The sequence below is a fragment of the Staurois parvus genome, unplaced genomic scaffold, assembly GCF_062004578.1.
Source record: "Staurois parvus isolate SC_StPar_1 unplaced genomic scaffold, SC_StPar_1.0 ptg000116l, whole genome shotgun sequence".
NCBI lineage: Eukaryota > Metazoa > Chordata > Amphibia > Anura > Ranidae > Staurois > Staurois parvus.
This window is the reverse complement of record NW_028317912.1, coordinates 6,235,180-6,258,851: the sequence shown is the minus strand read 5'-3', so window position 1 is coordinate 6,258,851 and position 23,672 is coordinate 6,235,180. Positions and strand designations below refer to the sequence as shown.

Here is a 23,672-nt window from a genome sequence, read left to right as displayed (position 1 = left end):
TACATATTGTCACCCTAGCAGTACAGTGTCACCATGGTGACACTGTACTACATGTGAGGGGTGATGAAGATTTTTTTTTTTTTTTTACACTGATTGCTTTTACACCCGTAAAGACTGTAAAAGCAATGATTTCTCCTTCTCACTAGCTGCATTCTTGCAGCCATTGAGAACTACTGTGTGAGCTGTGATTGGTCACAGCTTGTCACAGGGTACAAGGCTGTTGTGAATAGCCTTGTACCATGTGATCTCTGTGATCATTAACAGATTTCACAGGTAGTAAGCAATGTCAAAAGTGACATCTTGCTTACTACTCTGCATGTGATCACTGATTGGCCAATCAGTGATCACATGATCGGGACGTCACACAGAGGTCCTGTCCGACGATCGGTGTTTCACTGTGTCCGGAGGCGGATTGCGGTGCTGCGTGCTCCCAGGGAGCGCGCACAAGCAGGGTGCAGGAAGGCTGTTTATAAATGGCCACCCGACCCTGCACTGCCACTGTCCGGCCGTTTATATACAACAGCCGGATGGGAGGTGGTTAATGGCACTTTTTGGTTAATGGCTGGGAGGTGGCACAGCTTCACTATCATGAGCCCACTAAAGTTGGTTGTCACAGTGGATACATGATTGGGAACCCATCCCACAGGCTGCTTGTCAAAAGCTGTGACTGAGAGCTGTCTTTGACGGCTCAGTTAATGTGCAGTGAGCTTGCTAATTGCTGTTGTGGGTGTATATGTGCCGACGCGGGGTGCTGAGGCCTACTTTTTCTTGCTATTGCAGATATGGGCTACATGGTTGGCAAAAGGTTACGTGAAGGGAGGATGATTTATGGTACATGCTCAGTTTTGCTACCAATGTGAACCTCCTTCAGCCCTACTTCGGGATCTTCACTGTGTAGCCCTACCTGGCACCGCAGAGCCTTTGCCTCAGTTTTTACTTGACTAGAAGGATAAAATGTGTCTGACGGAAATCCAATACATCTCACCATCCAAATACTACCGTTCCTACAGTAAAGCATGGAGGTGGTAATATCCTGTTCTGGGGGGCTTCTGTGCAGCAGGGATTGGAGCACTTGTCAGGATAGAAGGAAAGATGGATGGGGTGAAAAACCATCAAATTCTTGAGGAAAATGTGCTGCCTTCTGCCAGAAAGTTGTCAGTGAGAAGGTTTACCTTCCAACATGATAATGACCCAAAGCACACAGCAAAAATGGCCATACAGTGGTTGGAGGAGAAAAAGGTGAACGTCCTTGCATGGCCTAGTCAGAGCCCAGACTTAAACCCCTTTGAAACTCTGTGGAATGATTTAAGACTGCAGTCCACAAACAGTCACAATCAAATTAAAGTGAACTTGAGCAGTTCTGCAAAGAAGAGCGGGCAAATATTGCCAAGTCTAGATGTGCAAAGTTAGTGGAGACCTATCCCAACAGACTAATGGCTTTAATTACCCGCTTGCCTGCCGCCCCATAGCAGATATACTTCTCAGGGCAGCTTTGCAAAATCATGTAAATATATGTGATTTTGTAGTTCCAGGTAGGGGGTTTTCGTGTGCGGTGCCCTACCCGTTCTGCTATTTGCTCCTGAGGATGTCAATCATCAGGTCCTGGCTGGTGATTTTTGGCCAGGACTAGGTGATCATCTGCAAAGCTGAGAGGGGAGAGACCTGTGTGTAAACAACACAGATCTCTCTCCTGTCAGCATTGACATGCTGCACAGCAGAGATCTAGAAAGCAGCAGCTTTGCTTAGTAAAACACAACACAGTACACAAAAAAATCACCCCCTAACCCACAGTTAACCCTTTGATCGCCCCAGATGTTAACCCCTTCCTGCCCAGTGTCATTAGTACAGTGTCAGTGCTTTTGATTAGCCCTGATCACTGTATTAGTGTCACTGGTCAGTGGCAGTTAGTCTCCCCCAGTGTTAGATTGCCCACTGCAGTCCCACAGTTCCGCTATAAGTCGCTGATCACCGCCATTACTAGTATATATATAAAAAAAATTCATTATACGTATGTGCCGCCATTTTGTAGATGCTATAACTTTCACGTAAACCAATTAATATACACTTATTGGGATTTTTTTTTAGCAAGACATTTAGCAGAATACATTTTTGCCTAAATTTATGATGAAATGTATTTATTTTTTTGTAATTAATATGTTTTATAGCAAAAAGTCAAAAATATTGTTGTTTTGCTTTTTCAAAATTGTCGGTATTTTGTTTTCTTTATAGCATAAAATATAAAAACCACAGAGGTGATCAAATACCTATTTGTGGGGAAACAAAATGACATAAATTTCATTTATGTTCAGCGTTGCATGACTGCACAATTACTTATAAATGGGGTATGTAACGCTAGATAACAGATGACAGGCACAGTGGCTGTTACAGTATGAAGTAACCATACAGTAGTTCATATACTGATTCATATATCACTGTCAGAAGCACAACGGAGATGATCCAATGCTACTCCAGATCACATTAGGTGAGATAAAGGAAAATAGTGAGATTGTGCGCTTACCACAAGTGCACATAATATGCGCATTGTATGCAATTCAACAGCAACCGGGCATCATGGTCTGGTCAATAGCCTGGGCACCCTCTGGTCATATCCGAACATCTGGGTCACAGGTACAACGCTATCCAGGCCCTCTCAGGCTTTCAAATCCAAGAACGCCACCTTGCATAAGCATGGAGTAGCATTGGATCATCTCCGTTGTGCTTCTGACAGTGATATATGAATCAGTATATGAACTACTGTATGGTTACTTCATACTGTAACATCCACTGTGCCTGTCATCTGTTATCTAGCGCTACATACCCCATTTATAAGTCTTTATTCCAAGGTTTTGAGGTTTACCCTGTATGTTAGCTGCTCACCTGACCTGTTTGCGCTCACTTACCTACCCTTTATATTTATGACTGCACAATTGCCAGTTAAAATAACACGGCGCTGTATCGTAAAAAATGGCCTGCTTAGGAAGGGGGGTAAATCTTCCGGAAGGCAAGTGGTTAAAGCAAAGATTGATTTAACAAAACACTGACACAAGCGGGTGATCCTTTTTCCAACTCGGTGATTCTGTTTTTGACTTTGTCAATTCTTTTTCTGACCTGTTGGTGTTCTATCTTTCACTTGGATGTTGTAACAAAAAATCTTTTTACTTTCTATGCCTCGATCACATGGGTGTGCTGCAGTGTATACCTGTGAGAGGGCCATGTAGGACCACAGGGGGATGCCCAGGTGTTCAGGTGGGTGCCATGCAGATGCGGGGGTGCAGTCCGAAATGCAGAAGTGTGCGTTTGGGGCTGTACACCCACACAGCTGTCAGAATGAGAGCAGTGGCTGTGTCCATGCAGCTCTGTGTCCCAATTGACATGAATGGGACTGCCGGCATGGAGATGCATGAACACCTGTGGCTAAAAGCGGCAGTACGCCTGTGTGAACGAAGTCTAAAGCTTTATTTATTATTATCGATCCTATTTATTCACATGTGTTATTGAAAGATCGGTCCATCCATAAAGTTTGGGTTTATACTAAAGAGAGATCACCTGGCGGTTCTGTGTATCTCTTAAAGTATACCTACAGGCAAAACTTTGTAGTTTTGAATTGAGTGGAGAGGGTTTAGAACACCTGTCAGGTTTTTATTGCTCTCTGTGTCCCCCATGGGCAGACTGACCATTTGGAAACTCGGGCACTGCCAGAGGGCCCGGGGTCAGTAGGGGGCCCCCTGAGATGCCTCTGGTACCTTTTTCATAGGCTTTTTTGAGTTTGGGCAAGGACACAGGGGCCCCATGATCCCCTATTGCCCGGGGACACCATGAGTTGTCAGTCCACCCCTGGTGTCCCCTTTAGGGAGATTTACCCTCTCTATTTGCCCGGTTTACTATTATCACCGAAAGTAAAAGAAAATCACAAATTTAGTTTTGTGACCAGAACAGGAATAGAGAGGAAATCTTCCAAGGGGGCACTAGTTTTGATGACAGCCAGGGATTCCTTCACTTTGGATGGGTTTCCTTTCACTTCCTTTTTTGGCCATGGGATAGGAAATGAAAGGAAATCTCCCCAATGGGACACAGATGACCAAAATAAAACTGACAAGTGTTAAACCCTCCTTTACCCTATTGGAAATTAAAAAAAAAAAGCTTTGCCTTTATTTCTACTTTAAGGGCTCTAAAGATGAGACCTCTGAAGTCCTGGGTCTATACCCCTGCAGTGCCCATTATGAGGGGTCTCCACTTTTCTATTTTATACTATGGGAAATGTAACAGAAGGAGCAGGAACACCCATAAAATAAATATACGAGGCCAGGGGCTGATTCATGCAACAAGGCTCAACCCACAACAACAATATCACCCTTGGGTGGACTGACCTTATGGGTTATGGCATCTTCAGTCATTTCTACAGGCTTTACTCATCTGTTTATGTCTCCTATATACTTAAAATTGGTCTAAAATGTGTAATTTACTTATCTGCAGCATGTTCTACATTTGCAGTCAAATTTGTGAAACCCCCACTATATGTTTACTATGGGTTCCCAATTACAAAGCAAATCTAAAACTCTTGTTTAAAAAAAAAAGATCTTACTATTTAGATGTTTGGTCTTTGGGCAGACTGCAAGCTATTCTGAACAATTTTAGCCCTTTCACTGCCAGAACCGTTTTTGCATATTTTTGCACACGTTTACAAAATCATTTTAGGCCTGAAGATTACACAAAACCCCCAAACATTATACATTTTTTGAAAGCAGACACCCTAAAGAATGAAATAGGGGTAGTTCCAATTTGTTATGTCGCACAATATTACCACAAAGGTCTAGGAAATGCAAAATTTCATGAAGAAACTCACTAAACTGAATTTTAAGGCAAACAAATGCAACAAATTACAAACAAATTTTTTTGTAAAATATAAAAGACGAGTGTGCGCTGAGTATATAGATACCTAGCATGTCAAACATTAAATTTACATGTACCTGTGAAATGGCGACAAACGTCAGTACCTTATATTTTCTATAGGCGACACTTCAAAAGCCTCTACAGGTCATCAGTTTAGTGTTACAGAGGGGGCACTCCGATGGGATCAGTCCATGTAAGGGGGCATTCCGAAGGGATCAATCCATGTGAGGGGGCACTCCGATGGGATCAGTCCATGTGAGAGGACACTCCGATGGGATCAGTCCATGTGAGAGGACACTCCGATGGGATCAGTCCATGTGAGGGGACACTCCGATGGGATCAGTCCATGTGAGGGGACACTCCGATGGGATCAGTCCATGTGAGGGGGCACTCCGATGGGATCAGTCCATGTGGGAGGAAACTCCGATGGGATCAGTCCATGTGAGGGGGCACTCCGATGGGATCAGTCCATGTGAGAGTACATTCCGATGGGATCAGTCCATGTAAGGGGGCACTCTGATGGGATCAGTCCATGTAAGGGGACACTCTGATGGGATCAGTCCATGTAAGGGGACACTCTGATGGGATCAGTCCATGTAAGGGGACACTCTGATGGGATCAGTCCATGTAAGGGGACACTCCGATGGGATCAGTCCATGTAAGGGGACACTCCGATGGGATCAGTCCATGTAAGGGGGCACTCCGAAGGGATCAGTCCATGTAAGGGGACACTCCGATGGGAACAGTCCATGTAAGGGGGCACTCCGATGGGATCAGTCCATGTGAGGGGACACTCCGATGGGATCAGTCCATGTGAGGGGACACTCTGATGAGATCAGTCCATGTAAGGGGGCACTCTGATGGGATCAGTCCATGTAACGGGACATTCCGATGGGATCAGTCCATGTTAGGGGGCACTCCGATGGGATCAGTCCATGTGAGGGGACACTCCGATGGGATCAGTCCATGTGAGAGGACACTCCGATGGGATCGGTCCATGTGAGGGGGCACTCCGATGGGATCAGTCCATGTGAGGGGACACGCCGATGGGATCGGTCCATGTGAGGGGACACTCCGATGGGATCAGTCCATGTAAGGGGACACTCCGATGGGATCGGTCCATGTGAGGGGACACTCTGATGGGATCAGTCCATGTGAGGGGGCACTCCGATGGGATCGGTCCATGTGAGGGGACACTCCGATGGGATCAGTCCATGTGAGGGGGCACTCTGATGGGATCAGTCCATGTGAGGGGACACTCCGATGGGATCAGTCCATGTGAGGGGACACTCTGATGGGATCAGTCCATGTGAGAGGACATTCCGATGGGATCAGTCTATGTAAGGGGACACTCTGATGGGATCAGTCCATGTGTCAGGGATCACCACGGCGCTGGTCCCGGCGCAGGCGCATTGCGCCACCTTGTGCAGGGACGTGGGCACTAGGTCCAGGCCGGCCGCGGCGTCCGAACTCGCACATGCGCACTAGGAGCCGCGGGCGCGCGCCTGGCACCAATGACAGTGCAGGGCGCGATATTTAAACGACCCTGAACTGTCATTGAGTGCCTTCTGGTCTTACCTGCATTCCTGAACCTGTGAACTTGTATCCTGTAAGTTGCTGACCCGGATTGTACCTGACCACGCTGTATTCTCCTACTCTTACCCTTGGCTTGCCTGACCTCTCTCCTGGATGCCCCCTATTGCATCTGATCTTCTGTTACTGACCTGGCGTGTGACCCGACTATTTTCTGCTTTGTACCGCACCGTCCCCACGGCTACTGACCCGGCTTGTCTGACCTCGCACCTGATCAGCCATCCATCCATCCATCCCGTCGGGGTTGCCCGACCTCTTCATATCAGGCTCTCCCCTGTGGGAGCCCCTGGCGAACACCCCTACCACTGACAGGTATACTCAGTAGTCACGACCTGGTCTCAGGGTGCTCCAAGTCCATCCCCACCATCAGGGGCCCTGGTGAACAAGTACTCTGGGGCTTAGATTCCGTGCTCTGGGGATGCCTTATCAGTGGAGTGCTAGTGGTGCCGCCAGGCGGTCCCTTACAGTACCAGAGGGCCATGACTGAGCCTAGGAGAGGGGGACGAGTGGAAGACAGTGTTCCGTACTCGTTTTGGGCACTTTGAATATCTGGTCATGCCATTTTGGCTGTGCAATGCCCCAGCCACGTTCCAGCATTTTGTGAGCTATCTATTCAGGGACTACCTTGATGTTTTTGTAATCGTCTACTTGGATGACATACTGATCTTTTCACCCTCACTTAAGGCTCACAGGATTCATGTGGCAAAGGTTTTAGGGCGGTTGCGCCTGCATGGGCTATATGCCAAAGCTGACAAGTGAAGCTTTGAGCAGCCCAGTATTACTTTTTTGGGTCTGATTATCTCCACCACGGGGGTCGCGATGGACCCTCAGAAGGTCTCAGCAATTCTGGATTGGCCAGTTCCCACAGATAAAAAGGGCATCCAACGTTTTATTGGGTTTTCGAACTTTTGCAGAAAGTTTATTAGGAACTTCTCAGGTCTGGTCTCCCCCATAACTCAGTTGACCAAACAAGGAACCCGCTTCAGATGGACACCAGAGGCCCAGGAAGCCTTTGAGGCCCTGAATAAATTGTTCACCACAGCACCCATTCTCGGCCATCCAGACGCATCCCTGCCTTACATACTGGAAGTAGATGCGTCTGAGAATGCGGTAGGATCCATCCTGTCCCAGCGAAAAGGCACCAAGGAACTCCTACACCCTGTAGCATTCTTTTCAAGGAAGCTTACTCCGGCCGAGAAGAACTATGATATTGGCGATCGAGAACTGTTGGCCATTAAAACGGCATTAGAGGAATGGAGGTACCTGCTGGAAGGAGCCACGCATCCAATCTTGATCTTCACCGATCATAAAAACCTAGAGTATCTGAGAACGGCCAAACGGTTACGCCCGTGACAGGCGAGATGGGCACTCTTTTTCTCCAGGTTCTCCTTTCATATAACATACAGACCTGGTTCCAAGAACACGAAGCCCGACGCACTGTCACGCATGTTTGAGGAGCCCAAGGAAGAACCAGTACCCGATACCATTCTGTCTTCAGGGAACTTCTTGGCCCTCCAAACAGAGCTTCGGTCGAAACTCCTGGACGCATCCACGGCAATGTCAGCCCCATCTGGGGTGTCCCTGCAGAACAAGGGAGGACTCCTATGGAAGGAGGGGTTGATCGCGGTACCTGAAGAAGTCCGAACTTTAGTCTTGGTACATTGTTATAATCACCCGATGGCAAGACACTTTGTCCTAACAAAAACCCTGGATCTTCTCCAACGCTCATTTTGGTGGCCGAGCATGGCTAAGGACTGCAAACATTACGTTAAATCCTGCGCCGTCTGTCAAAGAAACAAACCTTCAAGAAACAAGGCTTGGGGACTGCTGCACCCACTGCCGATACCTGAACGACCATGGCAAAGGATCGCAATGGACTTTATAGTCGAGCTCCCTCCGTCCCAGGGCCACACCGCGATCCTTGTGGTCATCGATCGACTATCTAAGATGGCCCACTTCTTACCCTTGAAGAATACTCCGTCGGCATCCGAGACTGCACGAATCTTCATTCAGGAAATAGTAAGATTACACGGAGTTCCAGAAGACATCGTCTCGGATCGAGGAGTCCAATTCACTTCTCAATTTTGGAGGGCTGTATGCAAGGCATTGGATATCAAACTGTCCCTCTCCTCCACGTTCCACCCACAGACCAATGGGCAAACAGAGAGGACTAACCAGACCCTGGAGCAATACCTGCGATGCTACACGTCCTTCCTACAGGATAATTGGCTGACGCTCTTACCCTTGGCAGAATTTGCCTACAACAATTGAAATCATTCAGCAACGGGGCAATCCCCGTTTTTTTTCAAACTATGGATTTCACCCTGTTTTCCTTCCTGATCTGGTCCCCGAGTGTCCAGTTCCGGCCACACAAGACGCGCTTACTTTTTTCTCCACCAACAACAAATTACTTCAGGAGGCCATCTCTCGGGCCCAGGAGGATAACAAGAAGGTTTTTGATAAGAAGCGAAGGGGGGACCTGGTGCTGCAACCTTGGGATAAGGTCTGGTTGGCGACAACAAATTTGAAAATGTTGTGTCCTTCAAGGAAATTGGGACCGAAGTTTGTAGGCCCTTTCTGTGTGAAGCGAATGATTAACAAAGTGGCATACGAGCTCATCCTCCCTGAGACGTTCAAGATCCACCCAGTATTCCACGTGTCCCTGCTGAAACCAGTGGTCCCAGATCCCTTTCCAGATCGAGAGTCCAGACCTCTGGAGGCCATAACTGTTGAAGAGCAAGAAGAATTTGAGGTAGAAGCAATCCTGAAGTGCCGAAGGAGGGGGGGTCAGACCCAGTTCCTAATTAATTGGAAGGGCTATGGTCCGGAGGACAATTCCTGGGAACCGGCCCAAAATGTTCATGCACCTAGGCTTGTCCGGGGGTTTCTTCGTGATCACCCGTGGTGGAGAGATCGGGTGGGCATCCGGAGGTTGCCCGTAGGGGGGGGCAATGTCAGGGATCACCACGGCGCTGGTCCCGGCGCAGGCACAGTGCGCCGCCTTGTGCAGGGACGCAGGCACTAGGTCCAGGCCGGCCGCGGCGTCCGAACTCGCGCATGCGCACTAGGAGCCGCGGGCGCGCGCCTGGCACCAATGACAGCGCAGGGCACGATATTTAAACGGCCTTGAACTGTCATTGAGTGCCTTCTGGTCTTACCTGCATTCCTGAACCTGTGAACCTGTCTCCTGTAAGTTGCTGACCCGGATTGTACCTGACCATGCTGTATTCTCCTGCTCTGACCCTTGGCTTGCCTGACCTCTCTCCCAGATGCCCCCTATTGGATCTGATCTTCTGTTACTGACCTGGCGTGTGACCCGACTATTCTCTGCCCGCTGCTTTCTACCGCACCGTCCCCACGGCTACCGACCCGGCTTGTCTGACCTCGCACCTGCTCAGCCATCCATCCATCCAGTAGAGGTCGCCCGACCTCCTCTTATCAGGCTCTCCCCTGGGGGAGCCCCTTGCGAACACCCTTACCACTGACAGGTATACTCAGTAGTCACGACCTGGTGACAGGGTGCTCCAAGTCCATCCCCACCATCAGGGGCCCTGGTGAACAAGTACTCTGGGGCTTAGATTCCGTGCTCTGGGGACGCCTGATCAGTGGAGTGCTAGTGGTGCCGCCAGGCGGTCCCTTACACCATGTAAGGGGACACTCTGATGGGATCAGTCCATGTAACGGGACATTCCAATGGAATCAGTCCATGTGAGGGGGCACTCCGATGGGATCAGTCCGTGTGAGGGGCCACTCCGATGGGATCAGTCCATGTGAGAGGACACTCTGATGGGATCAGTCCATGTAAGGGGGCACTCTCATGGGATCAATCCATGTAAGGGGGCACTCCGATGAGAACAGTCCATGCAGAGGGGCAAACCGATAGGAACAATGCATGTAAGGGGGCGCTCTGATGGGATCAATCCATGTAAGGGGGCACTCCAAACTACAAAACAATAATAAGCTAATGCAGTTTGATACCACAACAAAAACAACTTACAGGAATCAAAACGATGAATGCGACTCTTTGGTGGTCAAGGCCACCCCTAAGGACCTCTATATCTAGTACAGTACCCACCACTGGCCTACATTTTTCTTCTGTTTGTAGACAGAAATAGAGACAATCACTTTGTTGTACACATAAGAGATATTCTTGTTTAAGTAGCCATCCACAATGGTCAAGGTCAACATAAAGAAATTGACAATACAATTCACACCATGTCCAGAGATGAATCACACAGGAATGCGTGTTGCTTTCCTGTGCGATTCACATACGGTTGTTCAGTGTAGTGCAATTTCATGCCCATTCATTCCCGCACTGTAACCTGATCACGTTACAAAAGTACCATGCAATCCAATGTGGGAAAAGCACTTCGTTTGGTGGTGTGAACCAGCACTAAATGTACATAGAAAAGGAAACTAGAACAGTCATTCTGGACTAATGAGCATTTTTGAGCCTGGGTTCACATACATGCGGTGCGGTATATTGCATGTGATTCACACAGGAACCGCACCGCATTCCTGTGCAAATCACATACGATTTGTGTGCGGTGCGATTGGAGCCATACATTTTGTATGGCTGTAATCGCACCACACCAGAAAGGTGCAGGACCCTTTTTCTGGATCCACAATAGAATCAGATCACATGAGTATTCACACCTATGCGATCCGATTCTGCACATTGCACCGCATTTTTCAGACCGCTTCCGGGCTGTTGTTAACATACACACATGCAGCTGTTCGCATGAACAGGGTGCGTTTCTGAAGCGGTGCGGAATTCTCACAGAAAACGCAGCAAATTCTGCACTGCATCAGTGTGAGCCAGGGTTCAGTGTCATTATTCACTGAGAAGGGAATCTGAATGTGACGTAAACAGCGGAGAATTTTCTGATTCAGTTTTTATTTTACTTTAAAGAATTTCCTTTCAGTGCTGCAACTTGTACTCCGCCTCTTAGAAGGCGGAGGGGAGAACTGGAATCCAATGTGTACTGAACTATATATGACAACGTAGCCTTGTCTACAGGTCCATGTGTCAGTGGTCAGTGCAGCAAGATGCTCCCACACAGCTCAGTGCGCAATGTATTGCTGCTTGTGGTTACCTGTCTTATCTATGGAGTGTTGTGCTCAAAGGAAACTCACATTGACTGTAAGTATCACATTGCTGTCTTTATCATTCCTGATGGAAGCGTAAAGAAAAGAACAACTCTTTTTTCTTTATTTGAGTTTTCTAGGAATCACATTGTAAGGGACAATGTGAAAAGAGCAGTGACTTTTACTCGATTTTCTAAAATTTAGTGAGGTGAAATCAACATTTGTTGTCCACTATAGCCATGAACAACTTTTTAAGGAATAAGATGGATAATTTGTCTTGAACAAACAAATTTCCACTTATGTGTAGTTTACATTTGATAAATGACATTCATTCCTAAATCAAATGATAAAGTTGTAGTAAACTCCGCTTGGTCAATTGTACCTACAGGTATGCTTATAATAGATCTTACCTGTAGGCAGGGGCGGACTGACAACTCATGGGGCCCCCGGGCAATAGGGGATCATGGGGCCCCTGTGTGCTTGCCCAAACTCAAAAAAGCCTATGAAAGAAGGAACCAGGGGCATCTCATGGGGCCCCCTACTGACCCCGGACCCTCAGGCAGTGCCCGAGTTTCCAAATGGTCAGTCCTCCCCTGCCTGTAGGCACAATGAATTTCTCCTAAACATGCACTATTAACCACTTCCCGTCCAGCCGTTTATATACATGGGCCGGACGGGAGCAGTGTAGGGGTGAGTTGCCGTTCATAAACGCCGCCCGCCATTTTAGCCTGTGCACGCTCCCCAGGAGCGCCTGGCACCACGATACGGTGCCCGCTCTATCCGGATCGCACTGATCGCTGTACAGGACCTCTGTGTGAGGTCCAGATCATGTGATCACTGATTGGCCAATCGGCGATCACATGAATAGTAGTTAGCAAGATGTCACTTCTGACATCATTGCTTACTACGTGTGAAATATGTCAATGATCTTGGAGGTCACATGGTACAAGGCTATTCCGAACAGCCTTGTACCCTGTGACAAGCTGTGACCAATCACAGCTCACACAGTATTTCTCAATGGCTGCAACTAATTTGGGTTATTTTGTTTTTTACTAAAAAGATAACTGAATAAATTTTGGCCAAGATTTATGAAGAAAGATTATTTATTTGCAAAATTTCATAAGAAAAACACTTTTTTTCATTTATATAGCAAAAAAAAAAAAAAAATCCCAGTGGTGAATATATACCATCAAAATACAGTTTTATCTGTCTCAAAACAATACTAAAAAATTCATATGGGTACAGTGTTGCTCGACCGCGCAATTGTCATTCAAAGTGTGACAGCACTGAAAGCTGACAATTGGCCTGGACAGGAAGGAAGTGAAAGTGTCCGGACTTGACGTGGTTAAGGAGATATTCACAATTTCTGCAGCTAATGACGTCACCAGCGCATGAGCTCTGAACTGAGGGCACACTGAATGTACTGTCAATCCAGGGTGCTGTGCCGCGATGGTGACTCCTACGTGCTTTAACTAGAGCTCTGCTGAAGTCACAAGACTATTTAAATTAAGTGTATTTAAATATTTAACTTAAGCTTAAGTGTTTGCATTACCTCCCATCACTTTACACTAAAATGGACTTTAATGATGAACTAAAATGATACTTTTTAAAATACCGTAAAATGAATGACTGTAAAACTGACCATCACTCATGCAGTCTTGGTCTATTTCTTTTAATCACCCAAAGGACTCTCCATGGGTTTTCAGGAAAACTGAAAAAAAAACCAATTTGTTTAGAAGCTATTTAAATTATAACTAAAAAAGTATTTAAAACCCCCTTTTTTCCCGTTATAGTGGTTAGGGATTAGAACACCTGTCAGGTTTTTACTGATATCTGTGCCTACATTAAGAGGGTTTACCCTTTCTATTTATCCTCATGTTTATGGTTATCACTGAAAGGGAAAGAGTTGTCCCCAGAACATAGTAGAGGGGCATATTTTAAAGGGGAAGCCAGTTCTGGTGGCAACCAGGGAATCCCTTAATTTTGGAGATATTTCTTTTCATTCCTGTTTTGGCTATGGGACAGGGAGTGAAGGGAAATCTCCCCAATTGGACAATGATGGCAAAACAATCTGAAAGGGATTATAACCCTCCCTTACCCTATCCAAAATGTATAAAAACAAATGTTTTGCCTTAATAACTTAGAGCCCCTCCCCCCGAAATGTAAGGTTTGTAGTATTGTGTTAATTGCGCTTGGAAACACAATCACTGGATATTTGTATCTTTGTTTTTATTTGTGCAGGTAGAAGCACCCTGTGGTTCCGGTGACGTGGGGTGCAGTTTCAGGATGGGGGGGTTGGAGAATGTGACCATGTGTTATGGTACACCTTAACAGCTTGCCGACCCGCCGCAGTGTTGTTACTGCGGCAGTGCGGCACCTGTGCGCACAGCACCGTCTTTTAACATCGCTGTGCAAAACAGGTATGGGCCGTGCGAGAGGCGTCCGTCATTTCCCGCTGGGTGTCGGCGATTACAAGTAATCACTGACAAATAGCAGAGCTGCAATGTAAACAATGCAGCCATGCTATCTGTCAGTTCAGAGCACCCTAAACCTGAGAGAAGACTTTATTCTCGGGATCAGCGTGTTCCTGTGAAGTACACACCCGGCCCCCTAGTAAAACACTCCCCTCACACAGTTAACCCTTTCTTTACCTAATAAAAGTTAACCCCTTCCTCCCCAGCGCCATTAGTACAGTGTCAGTGTTTTTTTTTTTGCACTGATCACTGTATTGGTGTCACTGATGATGTCAGTGACCCCAAGTCAGTTTCCCCCCCAGTGTCAAAATGTCCGCCGCAGTTCCGCCATAAGTCGCTGATCACTGTCATAAATCGCTGATCACTGTCATAAATCACTGATCACCGCCATAAGTCTCTGATTGCCGCCATTATTAGTATAATAAAAAAAAAAATCCCAGTATCTTTCCTGCCATTTGTAGACGCTATAACTTTCACGTAAACCAATTAATTTACACGTATTGGGATTTTTTTTTTAGCAAAGACATGTCGCAGAATACATTTTGGCAGAAATTTATGACTAAATTTGAGTTTTATATTTTTTTTACTGGACATGTTTTATAGCAAAAAGTCCAAAATATTGTTTTTTTTTCTCAAAATTGTCAGGCTGTTATTTTATAGCGCAAAAAATAAAAAATGCACAGGCAATCAAATACCACCGAAAGAAAGCTCAATTTGTGGGAAAAAAAGGATGTAAATTTAATTTATGTACCGTATTACTATATATTTTTTATAGCTGAAAGTAAAAAATATAGTTTTTCTTCAAAAGTTTTGGTCTTTTTTTGTTTATAGTGTGAAAAATTAAAAGCGCACAAGTGATCGAATACCACCAAAAGAAAGCTCTATTCGTGTGAAAAGAAGGATTTCGTTTGGGTGCAGCATTGCATGACCGCACATTTATCAGTTGGATTAGTGCAGCGCCGAGTAGCAAAAAGAGGCCTGGTCAGGAAGGGGGGTAAATCCTCAGGAGGGCAAGTGGTTAAATATAGTTGGAATATGAAATCTGGTCAGAAAGGTGAACGTAGCCTTTTAGGACTTTATTGAATCCTATTGCTTCCCCTGATGTATGGCATATGTCTGCAGCAGCAGAGGGTTTTACAGTTTCCCAGGTGCTGTAGCATGTATCTTTAACAAGTCGAATTTCAGGTGGAAGCGATCTGGTGGATGTACAGCTGATGGATCACTTTCATGGGCCCCCGTTAATGCACCATCCAATTCCCCTACCACCTCCCACTATGTTTCCCGGGTTCCAGTTTTCCACCTTTGAACCTCAGACTCGCACTGCGTGATCTGCGCTTCATTGGCTTCAGTGAAGGGCAGGGGAGACATCAGGGGTCTAATTGCCAGGTGTCTTTTGCAGGTAACCATCCCTACATATTTTAAGATGATGAGAAAGATGACGGCATTGAGTGGTTATAAGAATGCGTATGAGTAACTGCTTTTGTATTGGTGGAATGGGAATGCTTTGTTAGTCTTTATTTTATGACCTGGCTGTGTTCTTTCTGTTCGCAGAATCGCTCCATAGACCATCGTGTTGATCTGTATTCTCTGCAGCTCTATTGCTGGGATTATTCTGATCTGTGCCAGTAGTAAGTAAGCTTTTATTTTTCATTTATTGCTGTATAAATACTTGCTGTGTGTTGGCTATAGGCAATACATGGTACACAATCCTTCCATGTCCACATCTCCATTATTCACTGGCATCCTCTGTGGGCTGTGGGTTCCGGCACAGTAATAAATGAGACGGATTTTCGGTGAATCTTCAAACAAAATCATTTTTTCTATTGTTTTTGCAAGTGGAAGTGTTAGGACATCTGTTGAGTTTCTATTGACATTTATCAAGGAAATTTCACTTAACCCACATAGGAAATGAGGAGAGTAAAGCAGGGTATATGCGTATTGAAATTCCTCCTGTCCAGCAGGAACTGCCCATATCTCAGTACGTGTGTATCCCTCACTTGTGTGCATGCTGGGATTTGGGAAGTTGGTTTTTGGTTTTTCCCATTCAACCAGCTGGTTGCTTGAAAAAAGACTGTGTATACCCAGCTAACGTTTATACTATATGAAGGGCAAGAAAAAAAATCACAGAGGTTCTAACACTTCCCCTTCTATGAATAAAGTGGTTTTATTTGCTGATGCGTACCTAGAGAGATTCCGTTCACTTCCTGTTCCTTTGAACTTGTAGAGAGGAGGAATCTCCCCTGCAGTGAGCACAGACAGAGAGCCTAACTGCATCCCACCTTCTTTGGAAAAAAGTTTTGGCAGGAATAACACTTTTTCCTAGTTTAAAATAGTTAAATAGTGAAAAAAAGATTCTGGTAAATGCCTTTTAACCACTTCAAGTCCGGACACTTTTACCCCCTTCCTGTCCAGGCCAATTTTCAGCTTTCAGTGCTATCACACTTTGAATGACAATTGCGCGGTCATGCAACACTGTACCCATATGAATTTTTTAGCATTTTTGGAGACAAATAAAACTTTTTATTTTGGTGGTGTTTATTCACCACTGGGATTTTTATTTTTTTTGCTATATATGAAAAAGTCCAAAATTTTGAAAAAATAAATAATCTTTCTCTATAAATCTTGGCCAAAATTTATTCAGTTTTCTTTTTAGTAAAAAAAAAATAACCAAAATTAGTTTATAACCAAAAATTATTATAAATTTTCAAAACTTTTTTTTACATTTTTCTTTTTTTTTTTATATCTTTTAAATTTTTTTTTGTTTTTTTATCAACATACTGTAACCAGAGCAGTAAAAAAAACATCTTCATCACCCTCCCAAGTAGTACAGTGTCACTATGGTACTACTGTACTACTTGTGGGGGGTGGTGAAGATTTTTTTTTTTTACACTGATTGCTTTTTTACCTATAAAGGCTGTAAAAGCAATAATTTCTACTTCTCTCTGGCTGCATTCTTGCAGCCATTGAGAAATACTGTGTGAGCTGTGATCGGTCACAGCTTGTCACATGGTACAAGGCTGTTGTGAATAGCCTTATGCTATGTGACCTCTGTGATCATTAACAGATTTCACACGTAGTAAGCAATGATGTCAGAAGTATACTCAGTGATCACATGATCGGCACCTCACACAGACGTCCCGTACAACTACCGCGGTGCTGTGCGCACACAAGCAGGGAGCGGGGAGGACGTTTATAATCGGCCACCCACCCCTGCACTGCTCCCATCTGGCCGTTTATATACATGGGCCGCACGGGAAGTGATTAATTACCTTCCTTGTTCCTGTCCACCTCCCATATCCACACCAGTGAAAATCCCAGTACTTCCAGGTATAAAAACACATGGCTATACCCCCTGCCTTCCCACAATGCATTATTTGCTATCATGAGCGAGTCACCATTCTCAAATCCTGTTACATGGAGGCAATCCTGGCAGACCTGGATTTGCATAGGGTCTGCAGTGCAAAACACAACGGCAAACTGGATCAGAGAGCCATCCTCTGTGTGACCTCCTGTAGGTGGTGGTAGGAAGGAGGTGCAGAGTGGCCATGGTTCTAGAATGACAGGCAAACTTCCCTGAAGGTGGTGGGTTGGCAGGGAGATACTAGAGAGAATATAGAGGGTGTATGGGGCATGGAGGGAGATGCTAGAGAGTATATAGAGGGTGTAGGTGGCACGAAGGGAGATACTAGAGGGGCTATAATCTGTAGGTGGCAGGCAGGGAGACTCTAAAGGGGCTATAGACTGTATGAAGGTTGCAGGGGAGATGCTAGAGGTACTGCAATGGTAAAATATTTACTGGGTATATCTGTCAAAAGACACAGGTAACGTTTGCCTTTTAACTCTTATTTTATTTGATAAAAAGTGTGATATTTCCAGTAACTGGAGTTGAAAACCCTGTAGTGCAGTCCATGGTTGAAGGTAGAACTGCCTCTTCTGCCTGTCCTTGGATTTTAATTTGAAATACCAGAAGCAAAGCCTCTGGAGGTGTTTTCTACATCCTGGGATGTCTGGGGACATTTGACTTTTATCTAATCCCTCCAATGAATAACACATCTCTGTGTAAAGTTGTATTTCTCTATTTTATTATCTATTATTGCTTACTTTTTAAGGATCCTGTATGTCACCATATTTGTGAATTTTGCTTTTGCCTTTTTTGAGAAGCTCTCATCTCTAACTGTAACATCAAAGGTACGTTACCGCAAAGCAGCCTGGGAGCCACCCTGAAGACTGAAGGAAAGTGTGGAATTTGTGAGTTTTCTTATATTTCTTGCTGACCTTTCTGTACAGGTAATAACCATTACTGTCCGGCTGACCTAGAATTTATACGTATTTTACACCAAAAACAGGCTATTAAGGCCGGTTCTCACATGCCCACATCTGAATCACGCAGGAGCGTGCTGTACTTTCCTTTGCAATTAAACCTAGATGCAAAACACACAGCTTTTGCAATCTGCAGCGGGTGTCAATAGAAATGTAATGACATCCCAAGTGTCGGTCGCAAATGCAGTGCGTTTGCCCGCACCAGATTGCATGGTACTTTTGTACCATGTGATCTGGTTACAGTGGGGCTTATTTATTAAAGCTGGGGAGTGCAAAATCAGGCTGACTTCTGCATAGAAACCAGTCTGCTTCCAGGTTTTTAGTGGGCGCACAGTTGTAGCATGGGTGCTACAAGGTTCAATCTACGTGCATGTGCAGTGTTCTGTCTCATTTTCTAGTTGCAGCAGCTGAGTTCAGGCATTAAAGTACTTCTAAATCCTCAAGGGTTTTTAACTTAATGGATTGTATGCATTAAAGCGGAGTTCCACTCACCCTGTCCAAAAATAAGTCAGCAGCTACAAAGACTATAGCTGCTGACTTTTAAAAAACAGCCATTTACCTGTCCCTCGGTCCCACAGTGTGTCCTCCGCAGCCCATTTCACCAGCCGTCCTGTGTTCCAGGTGCCAGCATCTTCAGTGTGGGCACCCAGCTGTGATAGCCTGCGGTTTCACAGAAGGGTACCCTCTGCACATGCGCGAGTAGCACTGCGCTTCATGAATGGTCCTGTAATCTTCTGGGACCTGTCATGTGTCCCAAAAGACTACAGGGAGGGAGGACACCTTCCGCTTCCGATCGCCTAGAAGTGGGAACTGGTACCTGTGAAATTCGGGTACCGCCCCCCCCCCCCAAAGGTGCCAATCCTTAATGGGGAGCAGGGGAGCAGTCATTTTGGGTGGAGCTCCGCTTTAAGGTAAAAAAACCTTTTGTGTAACAGACTATCACCTTCCCTTATACTTACTTGATCCCCGTCATGATCCAGCATTGTGCATAAGAGCTGCGGCTCTCCTTTCTTTGTCCCTCTTCACTGGGCAGATTGGTAGCAGCTGTGAAAAAGCTGAAGTTAAAGAAAGGATGGCTTCTACAAATGGATAATGATCCTAAACACACCTCGAAATCCACGGGGGATTACATCAAGAGGCGTAAACTGAAGGTTTTGCCATGGCCTTCACAATCTCCTGACCTCAACATAATTGAAAATCTATGGATAGACCTTAAAAGAGCAGTGCGTGACAGACAGCCCAGAAATCTCAAAGAACTGGAAGACTTTTGTAATGAAGAATGGGCAAAGATACCTCAAACAAGAATTGAAAGACTCTTGGCTGGCTACAAAAAGCGTTTACAAGCTGTGATACTTGCCAAAGGGGGCAGTACAAGATATTAACTCTGCAGGGTGCCCAAACTTTTGCAGACGCCATTTTTTTGTTTTCTGTTATTTTGAAAGTGTAAATGATGGAAATAAAATCTAACTTTTGTTGACATATTATAAGAATGTCTAATCTGTAATTTGATGCCTTTTGGAGATTTTTCCATCTTTCCTTGGCTTCTTTATGCACAATAATACAAATTTTTAGCTGGGGTGCCCAAACCTTCGATCCCCACTGTATATAGTGTGTGTGTATATGTATGTGTGATTTTGCATTTCCGGGTAGAGGACGTGCGCCCCTACCCTCGCCACTATTCGCAGCCTCGGCTGTCAATCACCGGGTCCCGATCAGTGATTACTTGCCAGCACCCATTGATTGTCGAGCATTACTGACTGGGGAGAGAACTGTATTGTATGTAAACAATACAGTTCTCTCCCCTGTCAGCTCCTGTACACTGCTTTGTATGGCTCTACATAGCAGAGCAATACAAAGCAGTGTGCTTACAGTGGAAAGCACACACACAGTTTACAGTGAAACAGCACACAGTTAACCCTTTGATTGCCCCAGATGTTAACCCCTTCCTGCCCAGTGTCATTAGGACAGTGTCAGTGCATTTATTAGTACTGATCACTGTATTGGTGTCACTGGGAATGTCCATGACATCACGTCAGTTCCCCCCAGTGTCAGAATGTCTCCCGCAGACCCTCTATAAGTTGCTGATCGCCGCCATCACTAGTAAGAAAAAAACAAATCTCAATGTATATATACCGCCATTTGTAAACGCTATAACTTTTCTGTAAACCAATTAATTTGCACTTATTGGAATTTATTTTAGCAACGACATTTTGGCCTAAACTTATGATGAAATTTGATTTTTTTTTCAAACATTTTTTTACTAGACATGTTTCATAGCAAAAAGTTTTTTTCCTCCAAATTGTCTGTGTTTTTTTTTTTTCTTTTTTTTATAGCGCAAAAAATAAAAAACGCACAGGCGATCAAATACCACCGAAAGAAAGCTCTATTAATGGGGGAAAATGTAATTTGGGTGCAGCGTTGCATGACTGCGCAATTGTCAGTTACAGTAACCCAAAAAATAGCCTGGTCAGGAAGGGGGGTAAATCCTCTGGAGGGCAAGTGGTTATGGTTTGTGTGCAGAGAGGTAATGGACATACAAACTGCAGCAACATTTCATTTTTTTTATCTTGAAAGTTTTTTTTTTTTCTGTTTTGTTTTTTTGTCCTCCAGACAAACTGCTAAAGATGATTTGTATCTGTCGGGTGCAGAAGTTTATGCAGCCCTGCCAGACAGTGGAGTTAGGTTGTGTTGACATTCATGTACTACAACATAGCCATACAGCTTTGTCACCTCTCCACTGCAAGCCTGTGATTGGACAGAGGAAGGGCAACGGTAGGCCGATGAGTTCATCTCTTTGTTCTCGCCTTCTGTCAGCAAGATCCTTTGTCGGCACACTCCTGATTGGCCACTAATGCTACCCCTCACTTTCCCAGCCTGTGATCTACTGTACAGGGGTTTGCAGGAGGATGGTGCCAAGTAAAATGCCAGTACTTTTACTAGTATTTATAACATATTTTAATTACTTTTGATTATAACATAACTGCATTATTTGGTGTTTTTATATCTGCGTTCAAGTTTCTAGAAGAGAGATTGGAAACCTGTGAATCATAAGTTGTCCACAGATGGATCGAAGTTCAGCATGGACCAGCAGAATTTTGATCCATCTACTGTATGGGCTGGCTGGTGGTATAGAAGTCGTCACTCGATTGACTTCTGTACCACCAGCCTGTTGTGTTTTATTTGCTCGATCAGTGACACGGGCAACACTGATCATTGTATTCTGACAGTGGGAAAGTCTCCCCACTGTCAGAATAAAACTGGCTTCATGAGAGCGAATCCCCCATCAACACAAACTGTATTAACAGGGGAATCCAGTTATTTTTTTCGTTCAGCCTGCTAGTTGATTGAAAAAAAAAGCATAATTTACGGCCATGCATAATTACCACTGCAGCGCTGTCTCCATGCTCCATAAAGAATATTTTCAGATGAATGGTGCTGACCAATCGGATGCTGTCTAGCCCCTACTGTCATCGCTGCAAGGAGAGGAGAGGAACTCACAGAGATTTCAAATCTTCAGACCTGTGAAGCTGCTTTCTCTCCTCTCTATGCAGGGATGTCAGTATGGGCTAGACGCCATCTGATTGGTCAGCATCGTTCAGGTAACGGTGCTGACCAATCAAAATCTCTCTAGCCCGAATTGTCATACCTGCAAGGAGAGGAGAGAAAGCAGCTTCACAGGTCTGAAGATTTGAAATCTCCGCGGCTTCCTCTCCTCTCCTACCATCTGCCACCATAGTATACATCCCCACACGCCCACTCTCCCATTCTCCACTGTGGGAAATCTCCCCGCTCCAGTGTGAACTCAGGATACGACTGCCTGGGTTCACACATGAGCAGTGGGGAAACCACATGCGATTTGGACAGGAATCGCATTCCTGTTCAAATTGCATGCTATTCTTTGCAGTGCAATTTGCGTCCTTACATTTTGTATGGACGCCAGTGGCATAGCAAAGTATCGGTAGCGAATCGAACCTGGCGAAGATGAGCGAATCGAACCTGGCGAAGTGGAATTTGTTTCGAATATTAGGAAAAATTCGATTCGCGCCGAATCCGAATATTAGCAAACTTCGGATGCACGAATCGAATTTTCCCCGATCGGCCGATTTTCATCCCTTCTACAGCCGGCAAAAAGTGTCCCTGCAGAGAGCTCCGCTATTTCTGACAGTTCTCTGACAGTTCCTTCACATTTACAGCGGTTGAAACATTGTATCTATTTGTTTCAATTTAGGATACAGATGTTTTTATTCGGAAACAAATAGATACAATGTTTCAACCGCTGTAAATGTGAAGGAACTGTCAGAGAACTGTCAGAAATAGCGGAGCTCTCTGCAGATACACTTTTTGCTGGACTGGAATTCTTCTTATTTTCATCCTACTTCTTCTTCTTCTTCTTCTTCTTCATCCTCATCCTCTTCTTCTTCTTCTTCTTCTTCATCCTCATCCTCTTCTTCTTCTTCATCCTCATCCTCTTCTTCTTCATCCTCATCCTCTTCTTCATCCTCATTCTCTTCTTCTTCATCCTCATCCTCTTCTTCATCCTCATCCTCTTCTTCTTCTTCTTCTTCTTCTTCTTCTTCGTCCTCATCCTCCTCTTCTTCATCATCCTCATCCTCCTCTTCTTCTTCTTCTTCTTCTTCCTCACCATCATCCTCTTCTTCTTCTTCTTCCTCACCATCATCCTCTTCTTCTTCTTCTTCATCCTCATCCTCCTCTTCTTCATCATCCTCATCCTCCTCTTCTTCTTCTTCTTCTTCTTCCTCACCATCATCCTCTTCTTCTTCTTCTTCCTCACCATCATCCTCTTCTTCTTCTTCATCCTCATCCTCTTCTTCATCCTCATTCTCTTCTTCTTCATCCTCATCCTCTTCTTCATCCTCATCCTCTTCTTCTTCTTCATCCTCTTCTTCTTCTTCTTCTTCATCCTCATCCTCCTCTTCTTCTTCTTCTTCTTCATCATCCTCATCCTCCTCTTCTTCCTCACCATCATCCTCTTCTTCTTCTTCTTCTTCCTCACCATCATCCTCTTCTTCTTCTTCTTCATCCTCATCCTCTTCTTCATCCTCATCTTCTTCTTCTTTTTCTCATTCTTCTTCATACTCATCCTCATCTTCTTCTTCTTCATCCTCATCCTCTTCTTCTTCTTCTTCTTCTTCATCATCCTCATCTTCTTCTTCTTCTTCTTCTTCATCCTCATCCTCTTCTTCTTCTTCATCCTCATCCTCTTCTTCTTCTTCCTCATCCTCTTCTTCTTTTTCTTCTTCATCCTCATCCTCTTCTTCTTCTTCATCCTCATCTTCTTCTTCTTCA

At 45.0% G+C, this 23,672-nt stretch overlaps 1 long non-coding RNA gene across 1 annotated transcript in view; it reads left to right on the top strand.

Annotated features, from left to right (window-relative positions):
• LOC149467312 (uncharacterized) overlaps positions 1 to 16,563 on the top strand; it is a 35,566-nt gene extending 19,003 nt beyond the window's left edge. The window contains exon 5 of the long non-coding RNA XR_016311969.1: positions 15,597 to 16,563. This is a non-coding gene — a long non-coding RNA (uncharacterized LOC149467312). The remainder of the gene's footprint in view (positions 1 to 15,596) is intronic.
• The last annotated feature ends 7,109 nt before the right edge of the window (positions 16,564 to 23,672 follow it).